Genomic DNA, 18,082 nt, shown 5'->3' with positions numbered 1-18,082 from the left:
ATCAATTCAAATCAAAGTTTATTTGTCACGTGTGCCGAATACAACCTTACAGTGAAATGCTTAAGCTATTGAGAGTCAAATAAATAATGAAACCTATTCAATTTGGTTTAAATAATGCAAAAACAGTGTTGGAGAAGAAAGTAAAAGTGCAATATGTGCCATGTAAAAAAGATCATGTTTAAGTTCCTCGCTCAGAGCATAAGAACATATGAGAGCTGGTGGTTCAATATTCCCAGTTCTTCAATATTCCCATTTAAGAACTTTTAGGTTGTAGTTATTATAGGAATTATGACGTGTTGACTATTTCTCTCTATACCATTTGTATTTCATATACCTTTGACTATTAGATGTTCTTATAGGTACTTTAGTATTGCCAGCCTAATCTCAGGAGTTGATAGGCTTGAAGTCATAAACAGCGCTGTGCTTCAAGCATTGCTAAGAGCTGCTGGCAAATTCATTAAAGTGTTGTTTCAATGAATGCTTACGAGCCTGCTGCTGCCTACCACCGCTCAGTCAGACTGCTCTATCAAATCATAGACATAATTATAATATAATAAACACAGAACTACGGGCCTTTGATCATTAATATGGTCAAATCCGGATACTATCAATTCGAAAACAAAAAGTTTATTTCAATGAAATACGGAACCGTTCTGTATTTTATCGAATGGCTGGTAACCCTAAGACTAAATATTGCTGTTACATTGCACAACCTTCAATGTTATGTCATAATTGTGTAAAATTCTGGCAAATTAATTACGGCCTTTGTTAGGAAGAAATGGTCTTCACACAGTTCACAACGACCCAGGCGGTCCAAACTGCTGCATATACCCTGACTGCTTGCACTGAATGCAAGAGAAGTGACGCAATTTCCCTAGTTAATATTGCCTGCTAACATGCAGCTATTTGAACTAAATATGCAGCTTTAAAAATGATTTTAAGGTATTGATGTTCATGGTTAGGTGCATTTGTGCAACAATTGTGCTTTTTTTCTCGAATGTGCTTTTGTTAAATCTACCCCCGTTTGGCTATGTTGAAGTAGGCTGTGATTCGATGGTAAATTTAACAGGCAACGCTTTGATTATATGCAACGCAGGACAAGCTAGTTCACCTAGTAATATCATCAACCACGTGAAGTTATGTGAAGATAGTTTTTTATAAGATAGGTTTAATGCTAGCTTACAACTTACCTTGGCTCCTTGCAGCCACAATGTCCTTTTGATGCTCCACTGGCGTAACAGGTGGTCAGCCTGCCACAGTCTCCTCGTGGATTGCAATGTAATCAGCCATAATCGGCATAAAAAAAGTCTGATTACCGATTGTTATGAAAACTTGAAATCGGCCATAATTAATCAGCCATGCCAATTAATCGGTCGACCGCTAATCTCTTGGTCACAGATACCAAAAAAATAAATAATGGGCCTCCTTATCTCTTTATGGTATTCTTGTTCATTCAAATTGCAATCGATAAAATGCAATTGTTTGTTGTCTGTACCTTATATGCCTGCCCATACCATAACCCAATTGCTGCCATGGGGCACTGTTGTGAGGCCGGTTGGACGTACTGCCAAATTCTCTAGAATGATGGAGGTGGCTTATGGTAGAGAAATTAACATTCATTTCTGGCAACAGCTCTAGTGAGCATTCCTGCAGTCAACATGCCAATTGCACATTCAACTTGAGACATCTGTGGCATTGTGTTGTGAGTGGCCCTTTTATTGTCTTGTTGCCCCCAGCACAAGGTGCACATGTGTAATGATCATGCGGTTTAATTTGATTCTGATATACCACACATGTCAGGTGGATGGATTATCTTGGCAAAGGAGAAATGCTCACTAACAGGAATGGAAACAAATTTGTGCACAAAATGAGAGAATTAAGCTTTTTGTGGGTATGAAAACTTTTTGGGATCTTTTTATTTCAGCTCATGAAACATGGGACCAACACTAAAACATCTTGTTTTATATTTTTGTTCAGTGTAGTTGCTTATATCTTGTGTGCCGGATGATGCCCCTCATCCCTTATTCTGTACTGGGCTTGCAATATCAAGTGTGCCAAGTGTGATCTCAATAAAATTATTCATCGTCTAGTCTTTCTCAAACCCACGCCGGTCCATGGAGGAATGCATGCTGGTCTGGAGTGTATTTGTATTGAATATGATTTAGCTGGCTTTTTTGTGGTCTGTGGCATATTTGAGTCATATAAATACTTGCCTTGGGCCTACTTGCATAATGAACTGAACTAAGCACTTGCCGCACTAGAAAAATAGTGTTGGCATGACTGTGTTTAGCTACACCACACAAGCTAGCTCTGCTGCGCAGCCTGCATTCTTATTTTTGAAAATGTACCTTCGACTAGGCAAGTCAGTTAAGAGCAAATTCTTATTTACAATGACGGCCTACCCCGGCCAACGCTTTGCCAATTGTGCGCCGGCCTATGGGACACCCAATCACGGCCGGATGTGATACAGCCCGGATTCAAACCAGGGACTGTAGTGCCTCTTACAATGAGATACAGTGACTTAGACTGCTGCGTCACTCGGGATCCCAAATAACAGCTGCCTGACAAAACCAGTCTGTGTGATGTGTCAAGATGCTATTGTAAAGAACCTGTAAGGACACAGAAACGCTCATGTTGTTTGTTGACTAGCGTTAACACTGATTTCCCATTAAATAATCACGTTTTATTTGAATGAACATACAGTGCACACCAAAACTGACCAGCCGCACACCAAGCATTCCCAAATACTCTCCAACATGCCTTCCACGTCATAACATACAGCAACTAATTTGCTTAACTTTGTGTGATAGGCTGAGAGACTTTTGAATGTATAAAACATTACATTGCCCCCTCATGCTCGGAAACAAGGCCAAAGGAAGGTTTGAGCCGGTTGTAGTGTACCCAGGCATGATAAGGTCCATTACACTGTACTACTTCATACAGCACCTCTGACAGTTTATTTGACATTTTGAAAGGACCCTTCAATTTCTTTCTCAGTTTGAGTGACAACCCCTTTTCCCTCTGGTAGTCTCTAAGTCACGCATTAATTTTCCTCATACCTCTGGGGTGTCACCTTTAGAATCCAAGTATTGCTTTTGTTTACCTGTGGCTTTTATGTGATTTCTCTTTACAGATTCCCTTACAGTGCTTAAATACCCCTTTACCTTTTGCACATACTGAGAAAAATACTGTTCCCCTTCATTTTGTGTTCCCATAACCACATCAACCAATAAAGTCTTTTCAGCACCGAACAGCACCCTGTATGGTGTGAACCCCGTGGAAGATTGAAGACTACTCCTGTATGACATCACATATGGGAGTATCTCATCCCAATTTCTTTGATTGTCAGCATGTTGATCAGAGTTATCTGTTCACTCTATCCATTAAACCATCTGATTGTGGTTCGTGTTTTATTCATTTGTAAAAGATTGCACATCTCTCTAAAAAGAGTAGATTCAAAATGTCGCCCCTGGTCTCTATGTTTAGAACGAGGAAGGCCTAGCTTCAACACAAATTCCTCTACCTCTACCAGCATATGCCACTGACCACCTAGTAAAATAATCTGACACAACCATAATATGTTTGTTACCTCGTCCCGTCTCTGTAAACAGACCAATTAAGTCTACAGCTATCCTCTCAAAAGGGCAGCCTGGGACAGAACTCGTCATGGTTGTTCTGTGCACTGGACCCTGTATGCAGTGCACACCACACAGTCCTTACACCACTGCTTAATGGCTCTCTGCCAGCCTGGCCAATAAAATCTTGCTCTAATTTTACTGGTGAGTTTTTCAACTCCTAAATGGCCTGCTGTTCTATCATTGTGGATAAAGGTAAGTATATCATGTACGAGCTCATCTGGTACAACCCCTCTCCAGATGGTGCCATCTGTCTCATAGTTTTGACTCTCAAGGCATAACACTCCATTCTTCCCATGTAATGTCCCCCAGACTTGTTTGAAAGGCCTGAACTTTGGCTCCGATTGCAACTCCACAGGGAGCTCCGCTCTACCCTCTCTGCATTTATTAAACTGGGAGTCTCTATCCTGTGCTTCCAACAGGAAAGCTGCATTTTTGGGTACTGCCTGGCTTGTTTGAGCTCCAACTACAGGCTCAATAGTGACATCTTGAGGACGGTTTACGATGGCTCTCAGATTGACAGTGGCCTCCTGTGAGACGGCTGTGTCCACACTGTCTGTGTGTGGAGCCAACTGTCCCTGAGGTTGTTTGAAGTTACTCCGCCACCTCAGTGCGCTGTGATCAGTTCTCAGTAGAAAATTCCTCCCCAGCAAAAAGCACCTTCTTGGTAGTTGAATTCTTCCTCTCTTGACAGTGCCCGACTGGCATATGCTACTTCTCTCTCTCTACCCTCGTGTTTCTGGGAGAGGACTGCCCCTATGCCTGTGTCACATGCGTCGGTATCCATTATGAAATGTTGTCCGGGAAAGCCAGTATGGGGGATGTGATAAGCTTGGCCAATTCACACGATGCGTTCCACTCAAACATTTCGCCCTTATCTGTCAATCTGTACAAAGGCTCCGTCGTAGCTGCAAAACCTGCTATGAACCTCCTGTAGCTTCTTGCCTCTGTCAATTACTTGGGGCTAGGCCATAACCTGACTGTCTCTGTCAATGACTTGGGGCTAGGCCATAACCTGACTGTCTCTGTCAATGACTTGGGGCTAGATCATAACCTGACTGTCTCTGTCAATGACTTGGGGCTAGGCCATAACTGACTGTCTCTGTCAATGACTTGGGGCAAGGCCATAACCTGACTGTCTCTGTCAATGACTTGGGGCTAGGCCATAACCTGACTGTCTCTGTTAATTACTTGGGGCTAGGCCATAACCTGACTGTCTCTGTCAATGACTTGGGGCTAGGCCATAACTGACTGTCTCTGTCAATGACTTGGGGCAAGGCCATAACCTGACTGTCTCTGTCAATGACTTGGGGCTAGGCCATAACCTGACTGTCTCTGTTAATGACTTGGGGCTAGGCCATAACCTGACTGTCTCTGTCAATGACTTGGAGCTAGGCCATGACCTGACTGTCTCTGTCAATGACTTGGGGCTAGGCCATAACCTGACTGTCTCTGTTAATGACTTGGGGCTCTCTCTGTCAATGACTTGGGGCTAGGCCATAACCTGACTGTCTCTGAATGACTTGGGGCTAGGCCATAACCTGACTGTCTCTGTTAATGACTTGGGGCTAGGCCATAAATGACTTGGGGCTGACTAACCTGTCTCTGTTAATGACTTGGGGCTAGGCCATAACCTGACTGTCTCTGTCAATGACTTGGGGCTAGGCCATAACCTGACTGTCTCTGTCAATGACTTGGGGCTAGGCCATAACCTGACTGTCTCTGTTAATGACTTGGGGCTAGGCCATAACCTGACTGTCTCTGTCAATGACTTGGAGCTAGGCCATGACCTGACTGTCTCTGTCAATGACTTGGGGCTAGGCCATAACCTGAATGACTTGTCTCTGTCTCTGTCAATGACTTGGGGCTAGGCCATAACCTGACTGTCTCTGTTAATGACTTGGGGCTAGGCCATAACCTGACTGTCTCTGTTAATGACTTGGGGCTAGGCCATAACCTGACTGTCTCTGTTAATGACTTGGGGCTAGGCCATAACCTGACTGTCTCTGTTAATGACTTGGGGCTAGGCCATAACCTGACTGTCTCTGTTAATGACTTGGGGCTAGGCCATAACATGACTGTCTATGTCAATGACTTGGGGCTAGGCCATAACCTGACTGTCTCTGTCAATGACTTGGAGCTAGGCCATGACCTGACTGTCTCTGTCAATGACTTGGGGCTAGGCCATAACCTGACTGTCTCTGTCAATGACTTGGAGCTAGGCCATAACCTGACTGTCTCTGTCAATGACTTGGAGCTAGGCCATAACCTGACTGTCTCTGTCAATGACTTGGAGCTAGGCCATAACCTGACTGTCTCTGTCAATGACTTGGGGCTAGGCCATAACTGACTGTCTCTGTCAATGACTTGGGGCTAGGTCATAACTGACTGTCTCTGTCAATGACTTGGGGCTAGGCCATAACTGACTGTCTCTGTCAATGACTTGGGGCTAGGCCATAACTGACTGTCTCTGTCAATGACTTGGGGCTAGGCCATAACCTGACTGTCTCTGTCAATTACTTGGGGCTAGGCTATAACCTGACTGTCTCTGTCAATGACTCAAATCAAATCAAATTGTATTTGTCACATACACATGGTTAGCAGATGTTAATGTGAGTGTAGTGAAATGCTTGTGCTTCTAGTTCCGACAATGCAGTGATAACCAACAAGTAATCTAACTAACAATTCCAAAACTACTGTCTTATACACAGTGTAAGGGGATAAGGAATATGTACATAAGGATATATGAATGAGTGATGGTACAGAGCAGCATACAGTAGATGGTATCGAGTACAGTATATACATATGAGATGAGTGTGTAGACAAAGTAAACAAAGTGGCATAGTTAAAGTGGCTAGTGATACATGTATTACATAAGGATGCAGTCGATGATGTAGAGTACAGTATATACATATGCATATGAGATGAATAATGTAGGGTAAGTAACATTATATAAGGTAGCATTGTTTAAAGTGGCTAGTGATATATTTACATCATTTCCCATCAATTCCCATTATTAAAGTGGCTGGAGTTGGGTCAGTGTCAATGACAGTGTGTTGGCAGCAGCCACTCAATGTTAGTGGTGGCTGTTTAACAGTCTGATGGCCTTGAGATAGAAGCTGTTTTTCAGTCTCGGTCCCAGCTTTGATGCACCTGTACTGACCTCGCCTTCTGGATGATAGCGGGGTGAACAGACAGTGGTTCGGGTGGTTGATGTCCTTGATGATCTTTATGGCCTTCCTGTAACATCGGGTGGTGTAGGAGTCCTGGAGGGCAGGTAGTTTGCCCCCGTTGATGCGTTGTGCAGTCCTCACTACCCTCTGGAGAGCCTTACGGTTGAGGGCGGAGCAGTTGCCGTACCAGGCGGTGATACAGCCCGCCAGGATGCTCTCGATTGTGCATCTGTAGAAGTTTGTGAGTGCTTTTGGTGACAAGCCGAATTTCTTCAGCCTCCTGAGGTTGAAGAGGCACTGCTGCGCCTTCTTCACGACGCTGTCAGTGTGAGTGGACCAATTCAGTTTGTCTGTGATGTGTATGCCGAGGAACTTAAAACTAGCTACCCTCTCCACTACTGTTCCATCGATGTGGATAGGGGGGTGTTCCCTCTGCTGTTTCCTGAAGTCCACAATCATCTCCTTAGTTTTGTTGACGTTGAGTGTGAGGTTTTTTCCTGACACCACACTCCGAGGGCCCTCACCTCCTCCCTGTAGGCCGTCTCGTCGTTGTTGGTAATCAAGCCTACCACTGTTGTGTCGTCCGCAAACTTGATCATTGAGTTGGAGGCGTGCGTGGCCACGCAGTCGTGGGTGAACAGGGAGTACAGGAGAGGGCTCAGAACGCATCCTTGTGGGGCCCCCGTGTTGAGGATCAGCGGGGAGGAGATGTTGTTGCCTACCCTCACCACCTGAGGGCGGCCCGTCAGGAAGTCCAGTACCCAGTTGCACAGGGCGGGGTCGAGACCCAGGGTCTCGAGCTTGATGACGAGCTTGGAGGGTACTATGGTGTTGAATGCCGAGCTGTAGTCGATGAACAGCATTCTCACATAGGTATTCCTCTTGTCCAGGTGGGTTAGGGCAGTGTGCAGTGTGGTTGAGATTGCATCGTCTGTGGACCTATTTGGGCGGTAAGCAGATTGGAGTGGGTCTAGGGTGTCAGGTAGGGTGGAGGTGATATGGTCCTTGACTAGTCTCTCAAAGCACTTCATGATGACGGAAGTGAGTGCTACGGGGCGGTAGTCATTTAGCTCAGTTACCTTAGCTTTCTTGGGAACAGGAACAATGGTGGCCCTCTTGAAGCATGTGGGAACAGCAGACTGGTATAGGGATTGATTGAATATGTCCGTAAAAACACCAGCCAGCTGGTCTGCGCATGCTCTGAGGGCGCGGCTGGGGATGCCGTCTGGGCCTGCAGCCTTGCGAGGGTTAACACGTTTAAATGTCTTAAACACCTCGGCTGCAGTGAAGGAGAGACCGCATGTTTTCGTTGCAGGCCGTGTCAGTGGCACTGTATTGTCCTCAAAGCGGGCAAAAAAGTTATTTAGTCTGCCTGGGAGCAAGACATCCTGGTCCGTGACTGGGCTGGGTTTCTTCTTGTAGTCCGTGATTGACTGTAGACCCTGCCACATGCCTCTTGTGTCTGAGCCATTGAATTGAGATTCCACTTTGTCTCTGTACTGACGCTTAGCTTGTTTAATAGCCTTGCGGAGAGAATAGCTGCATTGTTTATATTCGGACATGTTACCAGACACCTTGCCCTGATTAAAAGCAGTGGTTCGCGCTTTCAGTTTCACGTGAATGCTGCCATCAATCCACGGTTTCTGGTTTGGGAATGTTTTAATCGTTGCTATGGGAACGACATCTTCGACGCACGTTCTAATGAACTCGCACACCGAATCAGCGTATTCGTCAATATTCCATCTGACGCAATACGAAACATGTCCCAGTCCACGTGATGGAAGCAGTCTTGGAGTGTAGAGTCAGCTTGGTCTGACCAGCGTTGGACAGACCTCAGCGTGGGAGCCTCTTGTTTTAGCTTCTGCCTGTAGGCAGGGATCAGCAAAATGGAGTCGTGGTCAGCTTTCCCAAAAGGGGGGCGGGGCAGGGCCTTATATGCGTCGCGGAAGTTAGAGTAACAATGATCCAAGGTTTTAACCACCCCTGGTTGCGCAATCGATATGCTGATAAAATTTAGGGAGTCTTGTTTTCAGATTCGCTTTGTTAAAATCCCCAGCTACAATGAATGCAGCCTCCGGATAAATGGTTTCCAATTTGCAAAGAGTTAAATAAAGTTCGTTCAGAGCCATCGATGTGTCTGCTTGGGGGGGGGATATATACGGCTGTGATTATAATCGAAGAGAATTCTCTTGGAAGATAATGCGTTGTGAGGAATTCTAAATCAGGTGAATAGAAGGATTTGAGTTCCTGTATGTTTCCTTCATCACACCATGTCCCGTTAGTCATGAGGCATACGCCCCCGCCCCTCTTCTTACCAGAGAGATGTATGTTTCTGTCGGCGCGATGCGTGGAGAAACCCGTTGGCTGCACCGCCCTGGATAGCGTCTTCCCAGTAAGCCATGTTTCCGTGAAGCAGAGAACGTTGCAGTCTCTGATGTCCCTCTGGAATGCCACCCTTGCTCGGATTTCGTCAACCTTGTTGTCGAGAGACTGGACATTGGCAAGAAGAATGCTGGGAAGTGGTGCGCGATGTGCCCTTTTTCGGAGTCTGACCAGAACACCGTCTCGTTTCCCTCTTTTTCGGAGTCGTTTCCTTGGGTCGCTGCCTGCAATCCATTCCGTTGTCCTGTTTGTAAGGCAGAACACAGGATCCGCGTCGCGGAAAACATATTCTTGGTCGTACTGATGGTGAGTTGACGCTGATCTTATATTCAGTAGTTCTTCTCGACTGTATGTAATGAAACCTAAGATGACCTGGGGTACTAATGTAAGAAATAACACGTAAAAAAAAACAAAAAACTGCATAGTTTCCTAAGAACGCGAAGCGAGGCGGCCATCTCAGTCGGCACCGGAAGTTAAGGGGCTAGGCCATGACCTGACTGTCTCTGTCAATGACTTGGGGCTAGGCCATGACCTGACTGTCTCTGTCAATGACTTTGGGCTAGGCCATAACCTGACTGTCTCTGTTAATGACTTGGGGCTAGGCCATAACCTGACTGTCTCTGTTAATGACTTGGGGCTCGGCCATAACCTGACTGTCTCTCCAAAAGGGAAGCAAATCAAGTACAGCCCCATATTTTACCAGGAAGTCTGTCCCTATCAGTGCACACTGGTCTGATTCGTTAGCGACCACAAAATCCCAGGTCAGATTCAAACTGTCCATGTTCATGACTGTTGACCAGCTCCCCTGGACTGTGAGAAACTGTCCATTTGCTACTTTAACCGCGCTGTGGTATGGTTGCAGTGTACCACTCTTACCTCCAGTAGCATTTCTCCATACCTGTTTGTGTACCATGGAAACCTGAGCCCACCATGACCTCACACTCAATGGTCAGCAATTTGCACTCCAAGTAAACCCCACTCCCCACAACACTTGAAGTCATCCCCGCTATGGGCTGGTCAGCTGTGCATGTAGTTGAAACCGATGCTGCACTGTCCTTTTCCATGTAAGGACAGTTATTTTTTTCCATGAGCAATGTGCAACAACAGTGCCAGCAGGCCCTGCTATTGGTCGATGTAGGTCGTCCTCTGTTGTTCCCGAGGAACCTAGATCTCCCTCTCCCTTGGTCCGGTCTGTATCCTTCCGCGGCGTCAACCGTTGCTACTGTAGAAGATCCTGTCTCCCTCTTTGTGGCTGCCAGATACTGCACCTCGGTCCGCAACTGTGCAACGCTCTCACACAATGACTCGAACATCTCTTTTGGAACTCTGAAATTGTCTCCAACTGGAGGCAGAGTAACCTTGCTTGTCCCTCATATGCCTTGCTTGTCCCTCACTCACCAAAAGGTTGCTGGATCGAATCCCAGAGCTGACAAGTTGTAAATCTGTTGTTCTGAGCAAGGCAGTTAACCCACTGTTACCCGGGCACTGAAGACGTGGATGTCGATTAAGGCAGCCCCCTGTACCTCTGATTCAGAGGGTTTGGGTTAAATGCGGAAGACACATTTCAGTTGAATGCATTCAGTTGTACAACTGACTAGATATCCCCTTTCCCTTAATAATCTGGATAAGCCTTTGAAGCTTTGCCCATGCACGATTTCTGTCAGCATGTTCCGGTGGCTCAAAATGCCTCTGCAAAGCCACTTTCACGCTGTTTCAATCCTTCTTTGAATCTTGAGGTAAAGTACAACAAAATCTCCAAGCATTTCCCCTCAGCAACAGACTGAGAAAATTCAAACGATCTACCGCGGGCCATCCATTCACTTGCGCTGCTAACTCAAATTGTTCAATCCAAACAATCCATTCGCCTTCTTTCCCCTCGAAAGATTCTGGCATGAACACTGGACGGTCAATCTGCCTGTCCATGGCACCTGGGTGATCCACCACCAGCTGTCGGTCAGTTGGTGGTTGTTAATTGATGTTCCCGGGTTGTTCGACTTCTCCCTCCATTTTCCCACGCAGCTAACCAGCTAAAGTTAGCCAAGCTTACGAGTTGATGTTAGCTAGTTGACGTGCTGATCCCACCGCTGTCACCAATTTGTAACGAATCTGTAAGGCCAACAAAACTCGCATGTTGTTTGTTGACTAGCGTAAACAGTCTAGGACACTGATTTCCCATGGAATAATGAAATTGTATTTTATTTGAATGAATAGACAGTTCACACCAAGCCTTCCCAAAAACTCTCCCTCAATATGCCTTCCGCATCCTAACATAGAGCAACTAAATTGCATAATGTGTGTGATAGGCTGAGAGACTTTTGACTGTATAAAACATTACACTATGAATCCATCCAATTCTAAAATGCACAGACATTTAGAAACAAAGCATCCACATTTCAAGGACATACCAGAGATGACCGACCAAACAAAAATGCTGCACAATAATTTCACAGATGACAGTTTACTGAAAGATTCATACTCTCATTTTTTGTTTAAGTTGGTCATGCCCTCAGGCGTGGATGCTTGCCAAAAGGTTTTAGGCCCAACTACTCCTACAAAGATCAGTGAAATCCCACTTTCCAATGACAGTGTCATATGTAGAATCCAGGATTTGGCAGATGATATTGAATCACATGCAGGTTTTTGGCAGAGCCTGCACAACAAATGTTTTTTTTGTAATCCAATTAGATGAGCCGACTGACATTTCAAATGCCTACTTCTTGTATATAATCGCTACATATATGAAGAATTTTGAGTTGAGTTGCCTCAACTGCAGATGAAATATTCCGTATTCTGAACGAGTGCATAATGGAACATGGATTACGATGGGACCGTTGTATCGGGGTCTGTAGGCCTACCGATGAGACTGCTGCTCAACCAGGTTCCCTCTAATTATTTTCAGCACTGAGCAAATTTCAGATCTGCTGAGTGCAAACTTGAAAGTTGTAGAAATTCAGTGCAACTTCCAGCGTGCATTTACTGTGAACACGGAGGCTATACCTGCTTTAAATTAGTTTTAACAGTGGCCATGTAGGTTACTGTGGCTATTTTATCATAATGTAGGCCTACCAGAGTAGCCGATCATCATAAACAATGGAGAACATGCATCCCATAACATTTTAACATGGTTCTTCTTTATTTATACTATTTTCTACATTATAGAATAATACTGAAGACATCAAAACTATGACATAACACATATTGAATCATGTAGTAACCAAAAAAAGGTTAAACAATATATTTTATATTTGAGATTCTTCAAAGTAGCATTGACAGCTTTGCACACTCTTGGTATTCTCTCAACCAGCTTCACCTGCAATGCTTTTCCAACAGTCTTTTTAGAGTTACCACATTGTTGGCTGCTTTTTCCTTCACTCTGCCCAAACAATCTGACTCAGCCCAAACAATCTCAATTTGGTTGAGGTCAGGGGATTGTGGAGACCAGGTCATCTGATGCAGCACTCCATCACTCTCCTTCTTGATCAAATAGCCCTTACACAACCTGGAGGTGTGTTGGGTCATTGTCCTTTTGAAAAACAAATTATAGTCCCACCAAGTGCAAACCAGATGGGATGGCATATCACTGCAGAATGCTGTAGTAGCCATGCTGGTTAAGTGTGCCTTGAACTCTAAATAAATCACAGACAGTGTAACCAACAAAGCACCCCCACACCATAACACCACCACCTCCATGCTTTACAGTGGGAAATATACACACGGAGATCATCCGTTCACCCACACCGCGTCTCACTAAGACACGGCAAATGGAACCAAAAATCTCCAATTTGGACTCCAGACCAAAGGACACATTTCCACTGGTCTAATGTCCATTGCTCGTGTTTCTTGGCCCAAGCAAGTCTCTTCATCTTATTGGTGTCCTTTTAGCAATGGTTTCTTTGCAGCAATTTGACCCTGAAGGCCTGATTTGCAGTCTTCTCTGAACAGTTGATATTGGTTATGTGTCTTACTTGAACTCTGTGAAGCATTTATTTGGGCTGCAATTTCTGAGGCTGATAACTCCTCTGCAGCAGAGGTAAGTCTGGATCTTCTGTTCCTGTGGCGGTCCTCATGAGAGCCAGTTTCATCATAGCGCTTGATGGTTTTTGCAACTGCACTCAAATAAACTTTCAAAGCTCTTGAAATGTTCTGTATTGACTGACCCATCACGTGTTAAAGTAATGATGGACTGTTGTTTCTCTTTCCTTATTTGAGCTGTTCTTGCCATAATATGGACTTGGTATTTTACCAAATAGGGCTATAACTGTATACACCCCTACCTTGTCACAACACAACTGATTGGCTCAAATGCATTAAGAAGGAAATACATTTAATCCACGATCACGTGGACTGGGATATGTTCCGCATTGCGTCAAAACAACAACATTGACTAATATTCGTGGAGCGAGTTCATTCGTTGATTCGTGGAGCGAGTTCATAAGCAAGTGCATTGGTGATGTCGTACCCACAGCAACTTTTAAAACATTCTGATAGAGGAATTTCTAAATTCCTTATTGTTTTACAGCCAAAACCAAATTCGCACTCGTTTCTAATTCATTAATGAGGTGTAAGTTCATTAATTATGTATGAAGTAGATCGAGACCAGTCTTAAAAGTCAGGTAAGAGCGTTTAATTCCAGAGAGTACTAAATGCTTACACACATTTCCACAGGTTATAAACTGAAAATGACGTCAGCGTTTTCCAAACGTTCCATTACACAAGCAGAGGGCCCTCGCGTTATCAGCACAAAGTCAAGGCCAGTCAGCATAAATCAACATTCTCGACAATCTGGAGATGGCCCGTTCCCACCACCTGGAGATTTGTACAACTGAATGAACTAAGGAACAGACCTTCATTGTTACTAAACTCCTGACTACATTATATACAATTGGGAAAGGGAGCAAGAGATAAAATTCACATGTACAGTACATTATAACATTTGGACTAGTCAGTTCTGATTGGAATGTATACATAATTAGTCATTTCAACCATAATTTCCTCTATCACATTCCTAAACCAGAAACCGTTGATTGCGCGAAACTGAAAGCGGAACCACTGCTTTTAACCAGAGCAAGGTGACCGGAAACATGACCGAACTCAAACAGTGTAGCTATTCCCTCCGCAAGGCAATCAAACAAGCTAAGCGTCAGTATAGAGACAAAGTAGAGACGCAATTCCACGGATCAGACATGAGAGGTGTGGCAGGGTCTACAGTCAATCACGGACTACAAAAAGAAAACCAGCCCCGTCGTGGACCAGGATGTCTTGCTCCCAGACAGACTAAACAACTTCTTTGCTCGCTTTTAGGACAATACAGTGCCACTGACACGGCCCTCTATCAAAACCTGAAGGACTCTCCTTCACTGCAGCTGACGTGAGTAAAACATTTAAACGTGTTAACCCTCACAAGGCGGCAGACCCAGACGGCATCCCCAGCCGCGTCCTCAGAGCATGCGCAGACCAGCTGGCTGGTGTGTTTACGGACATATTCAATCAATCCTTATCCCAGTCTGCTGTTACCACATGCTTCAAGTGGGCCACCATTGTTCCTGTTCCCAAGAAAGCTAAGGAAACTGAGCTAAACGACTATCGCCCCGTAGCACTCACTTCCGTCATCTTGAAGTGCTTTGAGAGACTAGTCAAGGACCATATCACCTCCACCCTACCTGACACCCTAGACCCACTCCAATTTGCTTACCGCCCAAATAGGTCCACAGACGATGCAACCACACTACACACGGCCCTAACCCATCTGGACAAGAGGAATACCTATGTGAGAATGCTGTTCATCGACTACAGCTCAGCATTTAACACCATAGTACCCTCCAAACTCGTCATCAACCTCGAGACCCTGGGTCTCGACCACGCCCTGTGCAACTGGGTACTGGACTATCGGACGGGCCGCACCCAGGTGGTGAGGGTAGGTAACAACATCTCCACCTCGCTGATCCTCAACACTGGGGCCCCACAAGGGTGCGTTCTGAGCCATCTCCTGTACTCCCTGTTCACCCACGACTGCGTGGCCATGCACGCCTTCAACTCAATCATCAAGTTTGCAGACGACACTACAGTGGTAGGCTTGATCACCAACAATGACGAGACGGCCTACAGGGAGGTGGTGAGGGCCCTCGGAGTGTGGTGTCAGGACAATAACCTCACACTCAATGTCAACAAAACAAAGGAGATGATTGTGGACTTCAGGAAAGAGCAGAGGGAGCACCCCCCTATCCACATCGACGGGACAGTAGTGGAGAGGGTAGAAAAATGTAAGTTCCTCGGCGTACACATCATGGACAAACTGAATTGGTCCACCCACACAGACAGCGTGGTGAAGAAGGTGCAGCAGCGCCTCTTCAACCTCAGGAGGCTGAAGAAATGTGGCTTGTCACCAAAAGCACTCACAAACATTTACAGATGCACAATCGAGAGCATCCTGTCGGGCTGTATCACTGCCTGGTACGGCAGCTGCTCCGCCCACAACCATAAGGCTCTCCAGAGGGTAGTGAGGTCTGAACAATGCATCACTGGGGGCAAACTACATGCCCTCCAGGACACCTACACCACCTGATGTCACAGGAAGGCCATAAAGATCATCAAGGAAAACAACCACCCGAGCCCACTGCCTGTTCACCCCGCTATCATCCAGAAGGCGAGGTCAGTACAGGTGCATCAAAGCAGGGACCGAGAGACTGAAAAACAGCTTCTATCTCACGGCCATCAGACTGTTAAACAGCCACCACTTACATTGAGTGGCTGCTGCCATATATTTAAAAGAAGTGCATCACTCGCCACTTTAAACAATTACACTTAAATATAATGTTTACATACCCTACATTACTCATCTCATATGTATATACTGTACTCTATACCACCTACTGCATCTTGATATCTTTATGTAATACATGTATCCCTAGCCACTTTAAACAATGCCACTTAATATAATGTATACATACCCTACATTACTCATCTCATATGTATATACTGTACTCGATCCCATCTACTGCATCTTGCCTATGCCGTTTTGTACCATCACTCATTCATATATCTTTATGTACATATTCTTCATCCCTTTACACTTGTGTGTATAAGGTAGCTGTTGTGAAATTGTTAGGTTAGATTACTTGTTGGTTATTACTGCATTGTCAGAACTAGAAGCACAAGCATTTCACTACACTCGCATTAACATCTGCTAACCATGTGTATGTGACACATCAAATTAGATTTGAAATTCCACAAATTGACTTTAAGAAGGCGCACCTGTGAATTGAAATTAATTCCAGGTGACTACCCCATGAAGCTGGTTGAGAGAATGCCAAGAGTGTGCAAAGCTGTCATCAAGACAAAGGGGTGGGTATTTGAAGAATCTCAAGTATAAAATATATTTAGATTTGTTTAACACTTTTTTGGTTACTACATGATCCCATATGTGTTATTTCATCGTTTTGATGTCATCATTATTATTCTACAATGTAGAAAATAGTAAAAAATAAAATGAAAAACCATGAATGAGTAGGTGTTCTAAAACTTTTGACTGGTAGTGTATAAACAGGGGTACCGGTGCCGAGTCGATGTGCTCTGTTGTGGTATTAAAAACATATTCTGCTTGTCTCCAGTCATCTAAAATGACAGACATGCATGAAATGTGTTTACAACACACTTTTTTCTCCTACTGCAAATAAGATGATAGATTAATGCAGTACTTTTATTATAATGGATATATTTTCATCCTTGTCCAAGGTGGTCTGTGAATCCGCCACCGTCTGTCTACTTTGCCATGTAATGCTTACAAAACAAATAACAGTGTCTAATATTGCTCTGTCTAATGCTCTGGTCTGTCCTAGGAGTGAGGGTAAATGGTAGGCATGTTTTCTACGATCCAATTTGTTTTAAATATTATTTTGGGTGGAGGGGATGGTGAATTTGTTTTTTTCAAGCTTTCAGGGTGTGTCAGGTTAAAATACATTTTACTGAAGTAAGGGCCATTCATTTTCATTTCAGAGAGATACGATTTTCTGCAGGTATCCCTCGTTATAAATAATGTACAAGCCCCTACAGTGCATTCTGATACTATTCAGACCCCTTGACTTTTTTCACATTTTGTTACATTACAGCCTTATTCTAAAATGTATTAAATAAATAAAAATCCTCATCAATCTACACACAATACCCCATAATGACAAAGCGAAAACAGGTTAGACATGTTTGCAAATGTATAAAAAATGATACCATATAAGTAATATAAGTATTCAGACCCTTTGCTATGAGACTCGAAATTGAGCGCAGGTGCATTCTGTTTACATTGATCATAATTGAGATGTTTCTACAATTTGATTGGATTCCACCTGTGGTAAATTCAATTGATTGGACATGATTTGGAAAGGCACACACCTGTCTATATAAGGTCCCACAGTTGACATTGCATGTCAGAGCAAAAACCAAGCCATGAGGTCGAAGGAATTGTCTGTATAGCTCCAAAACAGGATTGTGTTGAGGCACAGATCTGGGGAAGGGGACAAAACTATTTCTGCAGCATTGAAGGTCCCCAAGAACACAGTGACCTCCATCATTCTTAAATAGAAGAAGTTTGGAACCACCAAGACTCTTCATAGAGCAGGCCGCACGGTCAAACTGAGCAATCTTGAGAGAAGGGACTTGGTCAGGGAGGTGACCAAGAACCCGATGGTCACTCTGACACAGCTCCAGAGTTCCTCTGTGGAGATGGGAGAACTTTCCAGAAGGACAACCATCTCTGCAGCACTGACAGCCCGCTTGAAGTTTGCCAAAAGGCACCGAAAGGACTCTCAGAGCCAGAATGGGTAGAAGGTCACCTTCCAACAGGACAACGACCCTAAGCACATAGCCAAGATGACCAGGAGTGGCTTCGGGACAAGTCTCTGA

The sequence above is a fragment of the Oncorhynchus gorbuscha genome, linkage group LG06 (assembly GCF_021184085.1).
Source record: "Oncorhynchus gorbuscha isolate QuinsamMale2020 ecotype Even-year linkage group LG06, OgorEven_v1.0, whole genome shotgun sequence".
NCBI lineage: Eukaryota > Metazoa > Chordata > Actinopteri > Salmoniformes > Salmonidae > Oncorhynchus > Oncorhynchus gorbuscha.
Note: the sequence above shows the minus strand (reverse complement) of the source record.